General features: G+C 50.8%; 1 pseudogene; it reads right to left on the minus strand.

Moving 5' to 3' along the window:
- Positions 1–7,254: 7,254 nt before the first annotated feature.
- Positions 7,255–13,224, minus strand: LOC122448090 (annotated as a pseudogene).
- Between the last annotated feature and the right edge of the window lie 296 nt (positions 13,225–13,520).

A 13,520-nucleotide genomic window follows, 5' to 3' on the forward strand; every position in this document is an offset into this window, starting at 1 on the left:
GGGTTGAAGGTTCGATCTCCTGGTTGGGGAGCTAAGACCCCACATGACTCAGGGTCAAAAAACCAAAACATACAACAGAAATGATAGTGTAACAAATTCAGTAAAGACTTTAAAAATAGTCACATTAAAAAATATTTTTTAAAAAACTGATAATTCTTACAGACTCACTACCATGCATCATTGTTGTCGTCACTTTTAAATTACAAAGAGAAGTTTTCATGAGAGCGATGCCTTCATGGGTTGGCATCACCTGAGAACCACACATTACAAAACCTTTAGGAAACGCAGCCAAGCATTTCCTATTTAAAGAGAAACGTGCATTAGGAGGATTGGTGAACTCATAGCCAGAGTAAGTTTTTGGATGCCAAGAGTCTAATCTGATAGAAATTTCCAGAACTCAGAATGCCAAGATTAGAGACACTGGCTGTGGGAAAGGACAACAGGATTGAAAAACACCGGGAGTTTGCAGTAAACACGAGCACAGGATGGGTCTTGGGCCAGCAAAGGTGATTTGATTGTAGCTGCCATGTGGTCTTCTGTCAAAGAAGGGCTGAGTTGCTGAAGTGGGGTGGCGGCGGGGATGGAGAGGGGTGGGCATGCAGTGCATGGGTGCTTAGGAAATGCAGAGTCATGATGGAAGTTGGGGACAGTATCTGAGTGCTCAGTGTAGGGGAACACAGAGGCCGGTACAGAGGGGGATTCTAGCCTCTGAAGAGCCGACGTCAGCTGAGGACCAGGCGCAGGGAGGCCAACCCCAGGCGCGCTCCTGGAAACCCCTCCACCTGCCAACGGTGAGTCCAAGCCCAAGCACAGCCTCCCAACACTTTATCCAGCTTCCCAAGGACCCTGGCACCGGGAGAGAGGGTGACCAGCACCTGGATGTCTAGGAGAGAGGCTCCCTCTCTGCTTTACAAATTAATCAACTCCTGCTTGAGTTGGTCCACTAGTCTCTTGTGCATTTCATTGCCAAGAGGCCGTTTCCTTGGGTTCAAACATCTCTCTGTTGAATCTGGTTTTGAACTTATAAGGGGCCAAGAATCAAAATCTGACCTAAGGCAAATTTCCCAAGCCAGCCTGCCAGCTTCATTTTTCTTTTAGAACTTAGAAGACATGCACTGTCAATCTGGGGATAGAATAAACTGACGATGGAGAAATACGCTCGGCCCCGGAGATGAAGACTCTAATATTCAGTCCTGGGCGGTTTGGGATGGGATGAGGGTGATTAGAAATCTCAGCCCACAGGGTTTTAGATGCCCAAACAGCCAAATGAGGCTGGGAATTCCTTAGTCCTAAAGGGAACTGTCACCAGTTCCCACGCTTCAGGCCACCCCACCTTCACCATCCCAGCATGGCAGTCTCATGTCATAGTGCCCTAAAAGATGTCCTGGTTCACCCAAGAGGACAGCCACGGGCTACTCCAAGCTGGATGGAAGACAGAGACTGCAACTTATCTTTTTCTCTTTTGACCCTATGTCCTAGAACTGGCCACAGGAGACAGATAAGCTGCCAGGTTATCTGACAGACAAGCACGCTAGCATGCAGGTGAAGGTGAGTTATTGACCAAGGATGTCTCTCCTGATAGAATATACATCTCCACTCAAAGCCCCATTTCTTTGGGTAAAACATAGGACAGCATGGCTTCTATGTGGCATTTATTTGCTTTCATCCAAGCACGAGGGACCAGAGTCAATCATTTGCCATAATTGTGGTACTTAAACGATGCTCTTCATCATCAATGTGCCAAGTGCCATACGAGTTTTGAGGTGACTTCACTCACCAACTATGGTTCAACTACAAGTCCAGGATATAGTACTTTAGGATAAGCTTGATCATAATTGTTACTTGGAGATTCTTTCTTATAATAAAGCTTCAAGTCAAGGAGAGACCTAAATGGAATTTTCCAATGTGAAAAAGAAAGGGGAAAAACCAGCAATGAAGCCAGGTAAGAAGTGTCTTCTGATGCAAGTTGGATTTTGTATGAGACCTTGTTCATGCGTGTGCCCTATGGCAGGGATCAGCAAACTACAGCCCAGGACCCAATCTAGCCCCTTGCCTGGTATATAAATGTAAATATTCTTGTTTTGTAAATACAGTTTTATTGGAAGCCATCACACCTCTTTGCTTTTGGGTTGTCTGTGGCTGTTTTGATGCTAACATGGCAGAGTTGAGTAGTTATTAATACAAAAGAGCCTGAACAGCCCATGATCTGGCAGAAAACAAAGTTCTCCAGCCTTTAACCTGTATCTCTCTCCTTGGACAGCCCCATAGGTCACCATACACACCAACCATGCTCTCTCTGTTGGGCGTGTCCTCTGGCTGCAGAGGTGCACAGGACCTGACGTGCAACAGGCAGAAAAGCCAGGGAATCAGTGCCCCAGAGCCACACTCACCTGGAGACGGAGGGGGAGCTAGTCCACAGACACCCCAGCTTCCTCACCTCCTGCAGGGATGACTGAAGATGCTCTACCTGGCCTCTTCCCTGCGAGTGGAGCCCAAAACAAAAGCCCGAAGTCAGTGCAGCCTGAAACGCCACTGGTGGTATTAACAGACAGAACTGAGTATAAAGCACTATTTGTTGTTTAGTCGTGAAGTCATGTCTGACTCTGCGATCCCATGGACTGTAGCCCACCAGGCTTCTCAGTCCATGGGATTTCTCAGGTAAGAATACTGGAGTGGGTAACTTTTCCTTCTCCAAAAGCACTATAAACAGAGTGTAAAGAAGCATTATCTTCTTAATTAGAAAAGCAGAAGAGACCACTAACACACCACATGGACCAAGCAGCTGCATCAAACAAGCAGGCTTGTTGGATGTGGGGGACGGACACCACCCCCCCATGCCCAGAGGTGGAGCGTGAGCACCCCTGGCAGGACGCCCTGGAAGACCCAGGTCTCTAAGGAGACTGTAGTGAGGCCGCTTCTGCAGACGTTGGAAAGACTGGGAACTGGCTTCAGCTGTTGCTCAGGGAAGGAAGTGCCACGACCAGGATGAAGTAGCAAACGAGGACCACAGTCTCTCTCTTCCTGCCTTCCCTCTCCCCCACCAGGGGGATGATGGCATATAAGGGACGAGACTGCAGCTTCACAGCCCTGGCACCCACCGCAGCGTAGACAGGCTGGCTTGGAGCTAAGAGCCTGGGCTTTCTAATGGCATGCCTAGTCCCTGGGATCACCGCTCTACAAACCACCAGTGCCTGAGATCTTGTTTAGGGTCTGCTCTGGGGGCAATCCCACCTAACTGAAACCTCCATCAATCCCCACCTTGATACCAAACTTCCTTCACTGGAGGTTTTCTTGGGGATCTCTGGGGTTGCAAGAACAGAAACCAACTCTGACTCATAAAGACACAGAAGCTGCATATCCAAAATAGGCAGTATAGCAGTCAGAACTGAAGGGAAGCCTAAAGAGCCAGCCTGAACCAGCCTGGAAAGGGACAGAGGCTGTAGTGAGGCCCGGGACCGGGAGGCACAGTGGGGACCGTGGGGACCACATCAGGACTCCCCAGTCACAGGGTGGCTCCTGCATGTTCATCTTGGCTCTGCTGGACTCGGATCTCCTATTGCAACAGTGGGTCTGGTTTGGGGCACTTGCCCACCCACGGGAGAGGAAGGTGGGGTGTCTCGTGGGTCCAATCAGGGCTGCAACTTGTGTGAAGGAGCAGCTCCTCAGGACAAGATCAGGGCTGCCCCCACCCAGCAGTGGGGAGGGAGGGGTGTTTGCTGGGCAGATGCCAACCAGCCATCTCAGATTGTTCCTCCCAGAAGCTGACTCTGACAGAGGAGTCGAGGTCAAGTCATTTATTTGGAAGGAAGCATCTTTATGTAGGGAAGCAGGCAGTGGGACAGGAGAGGAGGGGTCCCATTCGGGCCACAGGGATGAGTGGGTCTCTCCACCTGCATCTGCAGCCATCACCCACTGGGGACCATGTACAACAAGCCTCGGGGTGGTCCCAATGGAAGGGCAAGAGAGCTGGGGTGTCCATGCACCCCAATGGCATCTCCATTCTAGATGAGGGCTGCTCCCGGAGGCCCAGTACTGCCAGCCTGCCCAGTGTGTGGACCGAGCTCACTCCTGGGGCTGCAGGAACCCCTGGCAGAGTCACACGTGCCTGCTTCGCTGCTTGTGCCTGAACCAGACACATGGGGTCCTGAACCAGACCAGCAAGGGCTGGAGGACCAACCTGGGGGCCAGCTCCTAACTGCGACAGAAACAACAGCCGTTACTGGTCACCGTGACTCAAATGCTTGGAGAATAGTGGGTCCTGGGAACTGGGAAGCAGTTTCTTTATGGAGGAGGTGGCTCTGCACAGTGTTGGTGCTGGGCTTGAGGCTGAGAAAGAGGAGCCCAGCCTCCTCCTGCTCCCCGGCACAGCAGTTTGGACCAGTCATTTCGGGCACTGGCACTGTGGGATCTCAGTGTTTAGCAAAGCTCCAGCGCTCTCCTGTCATCTGTGTTGTTGGGGAACTTGCTTTGGGCCCCTGTGTTTATCTTTTTTATACAAACTTATGTGCCTGTTTTCAGAGACCTCAGGAGAGGAAAACCCAGGAAATGAACCCATTCGGCAGCTCTCCTGGGGAAAACAGAACCAAGTAGGAAAAGTGCAGAGGAGCAGCCAGGAAAATGAGTGTGTGGGGCACTGGGGCAGGGGGAGCAGGAGGGCAGGGGGTCGAGGGTCAGAGAGCCCACCCAGACCCCAAGGTACTCACTACAGGCTGCCCTGAACATCACACCACAAGCTTGGCTTCAAGCAAGGGGGGGCTCTGTGAGACGCTGCTCATCTGGCCCCTCGGTCCCCCTTGACCCACCGCCTTCCTCCCCTCCTATTTCTCCCACACTCCCCACTTTACTTGTCTTCCTTGAACAGCCTAGTCCATTCCTGCCCCAGGACCTTTGCACCAGCCGTTCCTGCTACCTACAATGCTATTCCCTCTGATCTGCACATGATGGGCCCGTCTAGTCATCAGGTCACACGTCATCTCATCCACAGGGTCTTCACTGGATAGTCCACCCCAGAAGAGACACGCTTTCTGTCTAGCACATGCCCCTGTGTTGTCGTCTCTGCACGATTTTCTCTTATTTAGTTATCTTCCTGCCAGTGCAAAATCCTCCCTTGCTCAGAAAGTTGTGACTGTGACAGCTGAACAGATTCAGTGTTCCCTGTTGTCTCTCCCCGCCAAAGCCTCGAATGATCAGAACAGGTTCTCAATCAACTTTTCATCATTGATTGAATAAAATATAAAAATGGCATTTCTTTCCAAAAAGATACCCCCCACCTTTTTAAATAATTCACCGAACACATGATCCAAAAAATTAAAATACTTAATGGGGAAAAGACAAGGTTTGCAGGAGTGGTTCTGTTGAATCTAATATATACACTGGTCCAAATTCCAAGCACAGTTTGGACTCCAGGTAAAGGTTTCCATTATTCTCTCTTAAGCTTTTAAATGATACGTATTTCAAAACTGTGCCATGGAGCAGGTCCTTCACTCATCTTCTAGAACAAACAACAAAAGCGTATGTCTTTCTTGAAATCCAAACCTCATATTAATTCAGAGAGAGATTTTTTTCAAGCTCTACACAGAAAGGGAAGGTGACTCTATTTAGCATTCTTTGTATGATTTCTAACAAAGAAATACAAGGGTGTAATTTATGACACAATTAATCTTCTCTAAAGATGTGCAGTTGTCTTGCCAGGTACCTTTGTTTAGGGAGATGTAATAATCTATTTCAGCACATTTATTCACTGCCCATAATGTATTTTGGAGTATCTACATGGAGAAGGAGTAATTTCTTATTCAGCTAAGCCAAAAAAAAAAAACTTTTGGACTGTTAGTAGAGAAAAAGAGATGCCTAAAGGCAGCATACACCCATGGTGGATTCATGTCAATGTATGGCATAACCAATACGATATTGTAAAGTACAAAAAAAAAAAGTTTGTAAAGATTCTGGTTTCAAGTAATTTCTGTTTCCTAAGATGTGACACTGCAGATCCCTGAGTGCACATGTATGCACAGGAGAATACACACATGTGTATTATGGGACATTATATGACGGGAACTGAGATCACTAATAAACTTGTCAGCTCTCCCTTACCAGCACTGCACTCTGCCTGCACACAGAGGATGTTCAGTAAACATGCGTCTGTGCTCAGCTGCTCAGTCATGTCTGACTCTTTGCAGACCCGTGGACTGTAGCCCACCAGGCTCCTCTGGCCATGGAACTTCTCAGGCAAGAATACTGGAGTGGGTTGCCATTTCCATCTCCATGTGATCTTCCCAACCCAGGGATCCAACCCGCCTCTCCTTTGTTTCCTGAATTGCAGGCAGATTCTTTACCGCTTGAGCCATCAGGGAAGCCCCTCAGGAAATGTTAGGCGAGTTCATGAATTAACTGCTGAACAAGGAACTGCGTGGTGACATTGGATTTTGATTTTGAGGCCCAGCCCAGGAGTGCAATCTCTGAATGTGAAACCCTTAAGTGACTCAGCCAGAAGGACACAAGGCACGTGTGCTATGCAGGTGGCCCTGGCACCCTGCTTCTTGCCCGTGACCCCTATTGCTTCCATGCGTCTCCACGCCTGGTGTCCAAACACCTACCTGCACCTGCGATTCTCGTGGAGAGCTGTCCTGGGCCCTCCCTTCTGGCTGGCAAGAGTTGGTGGGTCAACACCCAGCTCCCACACCCTTGGGCAGCATAACTGAAGGCCAAGTTCCATCCTGTCTCCCAGAGCCCCAGGGGATGGGGGCCTAGTGCCAACCGCCCATGGGGCCAACCCACCTCTCCTCTCTGATGCCCTGCTGCCTCCACCTCTGTCTCCTGCCCTGCTGGAGCTTCCTGGGACCACGTCCCCAGAAATGACATCAGATCCTTGCTGCAGGGTCAACTTCTTGGGGAACCCAAACTGAGACAGACACCTTTAATCACCTGACTTCTAACAAACCACCCCTCCCGCAATCCTGTGCTTGTGCCTGAAACGCGGTGAAAACAAGCCGATCCATCACCGGACACATTTCAGGTGTGAAATCCAGACTCTGACCCTCTAATGAGCCCCACGATGCCCCAAGACAAAGGGCTCATCTACTTTCTTAAATGAGCTCAGCTCAGTGGCTGTTAGCAGGGCACTCCTGTCCTGAGTGAGGCTGGCCCACCTGCAAGCCCAAGGCCCCTGTTAATCAGACAAAGGATGTGCAAGCAAATAAAACATTTTAATTAAGGCTTCATCGGCAAGCCAGATGGGCCAACCATGGTCTAATCCAAAGAACCGTGTATCCTCACCCTTGTAGCCTCTGTTCTAAAACATCCAAGCACGTGTCCTCAGGGGCCCAGAGGCACCTCCTCCCGGTTAGCTCAGGCACTGGAGGATCCCTTCTCTCCCAGTTTCTTCTTGTTTGCCTTCGTCTTTTCAATCGTGGTCTCCACAATGACAGCAGTCTCTTCGTACGTCTGGATGCTCTCAGTGGAAAACTTCTCTATGGATTCCATCACCTCCACCTTCTCGTAGGCCAGCTTCCTGGGAGGGCTTCTCACCGGCCGGCTGCTGCTCTGAGCCCCATGCCCTTCGGGCCCACCCAGAGTGACCTGAGGCCCTTGAGACCGGGGTGTAGATGGCCCCTCTGGACCAGGTGCCACCATGGGACAGGGCCCTCTGGCCCCCTCCTCCTCCTTCTGGCCATCCTGTTTCCCCTGGAGGCCCTCCAGTTCTTTGGCATTTTTCTCATCCCCTTTGTCTGCAGGGTGCAGGGTAGGGGGGGGTCTGTCTTCTTTCCCCTGCAGGGGCCCCCCTACCTCCTTCAGACCATCTTCTTTCTCCTGGGGAGAACCCCCTTCATCCTTCAGCCCATCTTATTTCTCCTGAGGAGGCCCCCCTTCATCCTCCAGACCATCTTGTTTCCCCTGAAGGGACCCCCTACCTCCTTCATACTGTCTTTTTCTCCTGGGGAGGCCCCCCTTCATTCTCCAGACTGTCTTCTTTCTCCGGGGGAGGCCCCTGTCCGTCCTCCAGAGAGGGCTCAGGCTGCTGGGGAGAGGGTTCCAAGCCACCGTCAGGACGCACAGAGTCGTCACCCTTAGAAACCACCATGCCCCCTCTGACTGGGGCGGAGAAGACACAGAAGCCAGGATCTATGAAACTGGCATCTCCAGAGACCATCACGTACCGCCCTTTGGTGTACAGGTCAGTGGGGGGTTCGGGTTCTCTGGGGCCTTTCACCTTCTCCTTGATCATCTTGCCTAGCTTCTCAAAGGCTTTGCTTATCTTGCCTCCATCTGGGACATCCTCCGGAGCCCCGTCCTGGGTTGGGGGACTTGCTTCTTCATCCCCCGGTTCAAGCTTAGACTCACCCTCTTCTTTGAGCACCTCCCGCCCTGGCTTCATGTCCTCTGGACCTCTCAGCGGTGTCTCTTCCAGAATTTCATCTGCTCTGTCTTCCGCTACCATCTCCTTTTTCCTCGGAAGGTTCTTGGGAAGGTCTTTGCGTCTTGGTTTTGCTGCAGTTATATCCTGCACAGCCCTGGTGAGATCTTTGAAAAAAAGAAAAAAGGAGGTGGGTGCAATGAGTCAAGGCCAATGAAAGAGGAAGAAAAAGTATTTGTTGAAAAATACATGCCTAGCACTGGGGTGGGGTTTACTGGTTGGCTGGTTGGCAACAGGGTAGAATCTCTGGGTCCTAAGCATTCATGGCCCACACTGAGGACCCAGCCCTGCCGGCTGCTGTGTGAATTTGGGATGAGTCACTTGGCCCCTCCGGGCTTGCAGAGCAGAGGGGAGGCCCCCACAGTTCCCTTCACACTGGGTACAACTTACTGAGATCCATGTTTCTCCTGCAATAACACTCTGTGGGAGCAGGGCCTCTGCCCCACCCCAGCACCCTCACCTCGAGGTCACAGGGGACACTTGGATCCAGACCAGACCAGGAAATCCAGTCTAGAGAGTCACTGTCACCTCAGGCTTCCCCAAAGGAGCAACTCAGAGTCACCCCGCCTTCCTCTGCTGGGTTTGGAATAGCCTCCAGGCACACCCTTGTCCCCCCTGCACCCCAAGCCAGATAAACACCGCCACTCCTTGCTCACCATCCCCTTCCTCCTGTGCAACCAGGAAACAATGCTCTTAAACCCAGAATGGGAATCCCCTGGGTCAGCGGCCAGAGTCACTGCTTCAGACCAGCCAAGAGGAGAAACTGAAAAGTTTCAGAAAGGACAAGGTTTCACCCTGTCTCATCCCAAAGGTGGGCTTTTAGTTCCAGGTGGCTGCTGCTGACTGCTCAGTCGCTTCAGTCGTGTCCGACTCTGTGCGACCCCATAGACACAGCCCACAAGGCTCCCCCGTCCCTGGATTCTCCAGGCAAGAACACTGGAGGGGGTTACCATTTCCTTCTTCAATGCATGAAAGTGAAAGTGAAGTCGCTCAGTCGTGACCGACTTTTAGCGACCCCATGGACTGCAGCCTACCAGGCTCCTCCGTCCATGGGATTTACCAGGCAAGAATACTGGAGTGGGTTGCTCTTGCCTTCTCTGACACAGGTGGTTACAGCCATATAAGTAGGCATGGGTATGGATAGGAATAATGGAGACACCACTGTAGATGTGTGTGTACATAAAGACGATGCAGATGCCAATGGTTTATACGTGTACATAAAGACGATGGAGGTGTAGACAGTTTATGCATGTACATAAAAACAATGGAGGTGTAGACAGTTTATCAGGTCTGTTCAGTCGCTCAGTTGTCTCCAACTCTGCGACCCCATGAACTGCCGCACGCCAGGCTTCCCTATCCATCAACAACTCCCTGATTCCACCCAAACCCATGTCCATTGAGTCAGTGATGCCATCCAACCATCTCATCCTCTGTCAGCCCCTTCTCCTCCTGCCCTCAATCTTTCCCAGCATCAGTCTCTTTTCCAATGAGTCAGCTCGTCGCAACAAGTGGACAAAGTATTGGAGTTTCAGCTTCAACATTAGTCCTTCCAATGAACACCCAGGACTGATCTCCTTTAGGATGGACTGGTTGGATCTCCTTGCAGTCCAAGGGACTCTCAAGAGTCTTCTCCAACACCACAGTTCAAAAGCATCAATTCTTTGGCACTCAGCTTTCCTTATACTTGTACATAAAAACAGCGGAGATGTAGACATTTTATGCATGCACATAAAGATGATGGAGATGTAGACAGTTTATACGTGTACATAAAAACGATGGAGATGTAGACAGCTTATACACGTACATAAAAATAATGGAGATGTAGACAGTTTATACATAGACATAAAGATAATGGAGATGTAGACAGCTTATACATGTACACGAAAACCATGGAGGTATAGACAGTTTATGCATGTACATAAAGACAATGGAGATGCAGACACTTTATGCATGTACATAAAGATGATTGAGATTTAGATACTTTATGTGGAGATGAGGTGCAGGCTTAGGTGATAAAGATGTAAGTGTAACCATAGATATTGTAGATATAGGTGTATATAGATACAGATGTGATATAGATGTGGATACAGATGATGTAAATGTGGGTGGAGGTAGAGATGCAGATGTCGATGACGGAGAGGTAAGTGCAGGTGTAAATGTAGGTGATGCAGGCGTCAGTGTAAACAACAGAGGTGTGGAAGATGATGCAGGTGCAGAAAATGCAGATGTGGGGTAGACGTACATGCAGATGATCCAGACAAACATAGATGGCAGAGTAGGTGTCAGACGTAGATGTAGAGGTAGGTGTAGGTGTAGATGATACAGATGTAGGTTAGGTGATGTGGGCATAGCTACAGATGATGTAGAGAATGTAGGTGTAGTGTAGATGTACACATACAGACGCTGTAGACAGAGATGTGGACATAAGTATACAAGTAGGTGTAGACACAGTCACATAGATGAACATGGAGGAAACGGAGAGTAGCTGATGCAGGTGTAGATGTGAATGAGGCTGAGACAGAGACAGAGACACTCGCCAGCAGAGTTCACGTCCCAATCCATCGTCCGGAGGAGACCAGACAGCCTGCTAGCAGCCATAGTACTGACTGGCCAGGTGCTCAGAGTCACCATGGCAGCAGCAGTAATAACATCAACTGCTCTGAGTGCTGGTCCAGTTCCAGGTACTGGGCAGGCATCTCGCCGGCCGCGTCTCAATAACCACACCTGGTCATCCTTTCAGCTAAGACGTTCCTGTCCCCAAAGACCCGTGGAGCCGAAAGACACCTTGACATCCAAACACTCCCACGGTCATCTTCATCACCTCTCCCCTCCCCAACCATCACTCACGCCAGAGCGCACATCTCTGTTGCAAACCTATTCATCCTCTGCCTCCCCCACTAGCATTCCAGCCCCGTGAGGTCCTGGATTTGGGGGTCTCCTTCTGGTGGCTCAGACAGTAAACAATCTGCCTGCAATGGGTCAGGAAGATCCCTTGGAAAACAGAATGGCTACCCACTCCAGTATCCTTGCCTGGAGAATCCCCTGGAGAGAGGAACTTGGCGAGCTATAGTCCAGGGGGTCACAAAGAGTCAGAACGACTGAGCAACTAACACATTCACTTTCTGGCCACACACCCTACAGCCTGGAACTGGCACATGGAAAAACGTGGAGCAAGTAAGTGGTTCTGTACCCACAGGCTCTGCCCACCCCGACCCCACCTGTTGCCTTCATTCTCGATGACGCGATGATACTGGTCCAACTTGTTCCTCAGAGTTTGCTGGGTGACCACCAGCTGCTGGCAGTCGTAGGATGACCTCTCCAGGCTCCTCTCCGCCTCTTCAATCTCCTTCCACAGGGTGTCGATCTGCTCGTTGTAGAGCTGAATCTCGTCATCACACTCGTGGGCATCTCTGATGGCTTCTTCCAGGACCGTGGTCTGCGGGCAGAGTCACAGTCAGGAGGAAACCCAGCCATCCTCTCCCTTCAGACACAGACGCGGCAGTGGAGAATCCAGACAGTGTACCCAGTTGTATTTGTCTTGTTGGTTTGTTTCTCTGTCAGCAGAGAATCTTTAAGCCACAGAAGGATGTGACAAATGGACCCCTTCCCCTGACGCTTGTTCAGCACCCCCGGAAATCAGCCTGTAGTGGAGCCCCTGACCCAAGGCAGTAGGAATATGAGAAACTCAGAAAATAAAAACTGCCGTCCCTGGACTGACGTGTACAACTCAGAGTGCATTCTTCATGCTTTACTGAGGTAGCATGAAAAAGCAGTAAAAAGAAGAACATGGACTAAAGAGATAAGATGCTATAATCATTAAAGGGAGGGGCTGGGAAATTTCCTTCATCTTATTCAATCACTACGGCACTTTAATTTTCTCCTGATTTCTGACCAGGAGAATTACATATATGTTTTGATAGCTAAAATGTGTGTGTTTGTGTGCGCTGGCACTTCTGTAAAATAACTTCAGAGAAACGCTACTTTTATATTAAAGCAGGACAAGTTCAAATTAAAGTAGGAAAATGAACAGAATTCCTCATCTTCACTTTAAGAGCTGTGACAACCCACAAGCAGCCACAAGCTGCTTACTTATTTACAAGCGAACTTATTTACAAGCTCAGTGCAAGCTCGCTTTCTTACGGAGGAAAGATCTAACAGGCGTGGCCAGTCCTCAAAAGCAAAGTAAAACGTGTAGACTGAAACCCACTTCATCTGGAAGAGCGCTTGTCAAACTCCGACATACATATGAACCACCCGAGGATATGGTTTTGCTCAGATTCTGACTCAGCAGCTCCAGTGGGACCGGAGGGGCCGGGTTTCTAAGTGACTCCTCAGGAGAGGAAAAGCCAGGAAATGAACCCATTCTGCAGCTCTCCTGGAGAAAACAGAACCAGGTAGGAAAAGTGCAGAGGAGCAGCCAGGAAAATGAGAGAGTGGGGCGCTGGGGCAGGGGGAGCGGGGAAGGGGGGCGGGGGGTGCAGGGGTTCGAGGGTCAGAGAGCCCGCCCAGACCCCAAGGCGCTCACCTCAGGCTTCCCTGCACTTCACACTCCAAGTCTGGCTTCAAGCAAGGGGGGCTCCGTGAGACGCTGCTCATCTGGCCCCTTGGTCCCCCTCGACCTATCGCCTTCCTCCCCTCCTCCTGTTTCTCCCACACTCCCCCTTTCACTTGTCTTCCTGGAACAGCCTAGTCCGTTCCTGCCCCAGAAAAGGCGCGGAAGTAATAAACCCACCGGGCTCATATTTCTCGGTTCTTTCACCTGTCCTGGAGTCTTAAGATGCCCAGGGATGAAAACTGCTTAGAGTCAGGGTGATGTGCGTGGTTGAGACAGCGAAACCACCTACCACGACTGTGGGTTGGGCTTTGCTAGCCGGCACCGCCCTGGAATGGGCGGGGCCGGGACCCTCTGGGGCGGGGCTTGGGGGGGTAGCTGGCCCCGTTTCCCGGGTGACGGCCGCGCGGAAGGGGCGGGGCTAGGGCCTCCCGGTTCCCGAGGCCGCGACCTGAAATCGTGGCCTCTGAGAGTTGATCAGCAGCAGAGCAGAAGAGAGCGCCAGAGGCCAGCGGCTCTGGACCAAGCAACTCTAGTCGTGGGGACGGGCGGCAGAAG

The sequence above is a fragment of the Cervus canadensis genome, chromosome 10 (assembly GCF_019320065.1).
Source record: "Cervus canadensis isolate Bull #8, Minnesota chromosome 10, ASM1932006v1, whole genome shotgun sequence".
Taxonomy (NCBI): Eukaryota; Metazoa; Chordata; class Mammalia; order Artiodactyla; family Cervidae; genus Cervus; species Cervus canadensis.